A 5,212-nucleotide genomic window follows, 5' to 3' on the forward strand; every position below is an offset into this window, starting at 1 on the left:
GGGGTGATTATCCCCACTTCTTCTCCGTTTGACAACCCAGTTTTGCCCATTCTTAAACCTAGAAGGAATAACTGGCAACTCACAGTGCGTTACTGAAACCTTAATGCTGTGGTCCCCATACCCAATACCAGACATTACTAAAATTACTGCCTTCATCCAATCAGCAACAGGAAATATTTTGCTATTACAAGTTTACCAATATGTTCTCTTCACTGCTTCATTCAACAGCCTTTAGGCCACAGTTTGCCTCCACCTCTGAAAGGGCACAATACACCTTTGCCACATCACCTATGGGGCACCTCACCAGCCTTGTTATCACACACAATATTTACAGGCAAGAACTTAACTGCATGCTCTTTCTACAGGAGCACCGGTATGACATCATATTAATGACATCCTTCCTGAGGAGATTTGTTAACACTCTAATTAATAACATGCAAGTCCAACATCTTTTAGTCCTTTATTGGGTTCTGAAGGCAACATGTTCCTCATTTATAACTTTTACTTAAACTCACAGATGCTCTTGTTGACAAAGTGACCCACCATGAGTGGGGCCCCTCCAAGAAAAGATTCTAAAATCTGTACAAATTTAAATCCACAGGCACTGCAGTTAGTGCCCATGAAAACTCTTTCACTCTCAAGCTTTAAAAATCTTCTCTAACCCCAAGAGCATGGCTCCCAGACACCCTTTTAGCTCAGTAATGAAGTCACTCCTGAGGTTCACTCTTCAGCCAAAGATTAGACAGGCCCATAAAACAAAATGAGACTAAAGGGGCACACCAGCCCAGGGGAAGGACTAGAAGGCAGGAGGGGACTGGAAAGGGTGACTGGAAACCCAAGGTCGAGAAGGGAGAGTGTTGACATGTCGTGGGGTTGGTAGCCAATGTCACAAAACAATATGTGTACTAATGGTTTAATGAGAAGCTAGTTTGTTCTGTAAATCTTCATGTAAAGTACAATAAAAAAAAAAACTTCTCTCATGCCTCCTGGAGTCTCTGGACCATCTATGATGGCCATAAGTTGCCCATAGGCTTCTGATGCAAGAAACCATCCTTCTCCACCCTATGCCACATACCATTAGTGCAATAATTCCTGACTGCATACTGAGCTCTCTTAGAAAAAAAAGGTTCTCACAGCCCCTGAGGCTGTGATCCCTCATACTCATCTGTCCATTACGCCTTGGATCATTGGAGCAGCACCCTACAAACTTAGCACATTTGCCGAGGTTTTCTTGATACAAGATGGAGCCAAACATGGGCTCTCCGGTATATTATACCTGCAGGAATGGGTGCCCCCCATCTTCAATCTCTTGCCAGATGCCAGGTTACTAGAGGAGAGCGCCCCTCCTGCAGGGTCCTTGACTACCTGGGAGCCCTCTGGGATTAACTGAGTGAATAGCAATGGGAGTTCATAGACAGTATGGACAGCACTGTCCCCATCAAACAGGTGATGGAACTTGGTAGAATGGTGCTGCTTTCTACCCCTTAATCAGGATGTCCCTGATAAAGAACAAGACCCAGGGGTCAGCAGAGTTGGCCAAACTTAGGCAGTCATCTTAGCACTAAATGCTCTGGCTGATAAATGGCCCCATCTACATATACTAGACCTCTTTAAAATGTTGAAAAGCAAAGATGTCACCTTGAAGACTAAGGTGCACCTGACCCAGACCATGGTGTTTTCCATCACCTCATATGCATGTGAAAGCTGGACAACGAACAAGGAAGACCTAAGAAGAATTGGCGCCTTTCAATTGTGGTGTTGGCAAAGAATATTGAATATACCATGGACTGGCAAAAGAACGAACAAATCTGATTGGAAGAAGTACAACCAGAATGCTCCTTAGAAGCAAAGATGGCAAGACTACATGTCACATACTTGGGTGTGTTATCAGCAGGGATCAGTCCCTGGAGAAGGACATCATGCTTGGTAAAGTAGAGGGTCAGCGAAAAAGAGGAAGACCCTCAAAGAGATGGACTGACACAGTAGCTGCAACAATGGGCTTAAGCATAGGAATGATTGTGACGATGGTGCAGGACCGGGCAGTGTTTGCTTCTATTGTACTTAGGGTCGTTATGAGTCAGAACCAACTCTGCGGCGCCTAACAACAAGAACACATATTTTTTAACAAACTCTTGGGACTTAGCCTGGGAGCTGTCACCTTCAGGGCACAAAATCTCTGGAATACCATGCATCACAGATACCTGAAATATGAGTCAAGGTCACACATCTCTCTATTTATACTAATGTTACAATACAAAGCCTCACCAGCACACTCCTGCCCTTCAGAATTCCAGACATTACTGATAGTGACCAAGACACACATTTCACTTCTCAAAATACACAATTTTGGGCTCTTGAAAGAGGCATTCAATGGAACTTTCATCTCCTGATCGGTCCCAGACAGTTTGCTTGAGAGACAAATTGGTCTCCTCAAACAGCTCCTATTTCAGTTATAATACAACAAATGGATCCTTAAATGGGTCTCCCTTTTGCCCCAAGCTTTTATCTCTCTTAATTCAAGGCCCTTTGGCTGACGTATGCTTTATATCACCTTAAAAAAAAACAAATTTTTCTATAGTCTCTTCCTATATTTAAAAGGGGATGTGTCTCACCTCTAAAGGTATAAAAACTTATCCTATATGAGTCCCTTTAATAACATATCCCCTTTGATAGATTATCCATCCTGCCCCCATCCCATAAGGGCTGGAGCCCAGATCAGTACTCCATATACTCCATATAACACTCCACCAGGCTTATCGATGTGCCAAGAACATTCCTCAGTTGATGCTGAAAGCTCCAAGCCAAAGCTGACAAAAGTGTCAGAACTTTGAGTGAGTGCCGGAACATACTACAAGGCCCTATCCCCAAATACTCCAACACCCCCCAGTAGACAGCTGCTTGGAAAGGCTACTCTCTTCCAGGTGGCCCTCCACACCACATTGGATGGCATCACCTCAGACCACCTCATCCCAGCCCAAGAGTTCATGACTGTAGATGACTTCGCCCCAGCCCATGAACTCACCGCAGGAGATAACATCACCATGGACACTATCAGCATTTGTGACTCCAGTCACCCTGGACATAGACAATACACTGGACACTTCCTCAGTCAATCTCTCCCACGCTCAGTGAGCATTCTTATCGTCCATACGGCCCCCAGCAGACCCAAGTGAGCTACAGAGATGCCTACTGGGGCCACTGAACCAAGAGATGCCAGATCTATTTTCCTGGTTGTCTCCCACTAAATGGGGTGATCGGCTGTGAACTAGGTTTAAATCATTGGTCATGATAATAACAGGACTGTTCCTAACCATTTCTTACTTAAAGGTTGTCTTAAATAGTTAAGTAACTCAATGCTTTTCTCTTTTAGCTTCCCTACCATACAAGTGACCAGTGTTACAGATTCAGATTAACGATGCTGAGGCATCACAGGGTCGATCTTTATGGGGCCAACTTGTGGCCTACATAGTTTGCTGCCTCTGGGTCCATTAATTCCTCCCGGTTGCCCTTTTGCCCAGTTTCTGACATAGCCCTTCCTGTCTTGTCACACAATCTCTCAACAGTTGTAGTCTCTAACTAGCCCTCCCAGCCATGCCCCATATTGTCTTCTATGATCAAAACTCGTTACTATCTTATAACCCAGTCTCTCACCTGGCTAGAGTTACTCATTGCCCCTCCTGGCCATGGCCCATATGGGTGCCTATGATGAAAACTTCTCCTTTTGGAAAAATGCAGAACATAATTTAAAATTCTTATGGAATCCAGACTTTCTGGAGCCATGAGGCTGGATAAACCCCTGAAAAAATTGCCCTGCGATAATCTTTAAACCTGAAACCAAAAATATCCCCTGAAGTCTTCTTTAAACTAAACTGTAAGTTAGCTTCATTAGTATAGGATGTTTGCCTTGAACATTGAGTCTTTTAAACATCTATCTACATGGGATCAGATTGACTACATCAACTCGAAGGGTCAGACAGTAAGCTTAGGGGGGCAGTGAGCTTATGTTATGGGGGAGGAATAATTTGGAAAAAGAGGATGAGAATGGTTGCACAGCTTGAAGAATCTTATCCGTGTCACTGAATTGTACATGTAGAAATCGTTGAATTGGTGTATGTTTTGCTGTGTATATTTTCAAGAACAATAAAATTAAACAAATAAAAACTTCTCCCACTTCCCATGCTAAAGCCCTAAGTACTTTTAAACTGACTGATAAATCCTCAGCACAGGGTAACCCCGAGACCCCACCATGCTTGCCGTACATAAGCCCTCTCCAGCGTCTCCAACTTGGTGTTGCCTTGCCCCCAGATGCAGCCACCTGTGCAGCCCTGCCTGGAGGCACGCTGTAGTTTCCTCTCTGGGACCCGTGAGTACAAAGCTGTATTTGCTTCTAGCCTTCCTAAAGGAGTCTCACCTTCTCATGCCGCACCTGACAGACCGTCCACAACCCCCATTGACCTCCTTTGGGTCAAAGTTAAAACATGTATTTTATAGCCCACACAGTATATTTTTTTATTGTACTTTAGATGAAGGTTTACAGAACAAATAGTTTCTCATTAAACAGTCAGTACACATACTGTTTTATGACATTGGTTAACAATCCCACGACATGTCAACACTCTCCCTTCTCGACCCTGGGTTCCTGTTACCAGCTTTCCTGTCCCCTCCTGCCGTCCAGTCCTTGTCCCTGGGCTGTCATGCCCGATTAGTCTCGTTTTGTTTTATGGCCTGTCTAATCTTTGGCTGAAGGGTGAACCTTGGGAATGACTTCATTACTGAGCCAAAAGGGTGTCCAGGGACCATACTCTTGGGGTGTCTCTAGTTTCTGTCAGTCCAGTAAGTCTGGTCTTTTTTTTGTGAGTTAGAATTTTGTTCTACATTTTTCTCCAGCTGTCTGGGACCCTCTGTTGTGAGCCCTGTCAGAGCAGTCAGTGGTGGTAGCCGGCACCATCTGGTTGTACTGGACTCAGTCTGGTGGAGGCCAAGCCCACACAGTATTTAAAAAAAATTAATCTTGAAGAACTCTAGTTAGATCATCCTCTTTTAGGTTTGTCACAGGTGCCACCAATTCATGCCTTGTTACAAACGTCAGTCCCTTTTCTGTCTCCTGTAGGGCTTTGCATCTTTGGCCTGTCTCCCCCACTAAACTAGAAGCTCCATTAGGGTCAGGATGGTCCCTGTCTTCTACAGCACTTCATGCCCTCTATCTTAATAT

The sequence above is a fragment of the Trichechus manatus genome, unplaced genomic scaffold, assembly GCF_000243295.1.
Source record: "Trichechus manatus latirostris isolate Lorelei unplaced genomic scaffold, TriManLat1.0 scaffold00428, whole genome shotgun sequence".
NCBI lineage: Eukaryota > Metazoa > Chordata > Mammalia > Sirenia > Trichechidae > Trichechus > Trichechus manatus.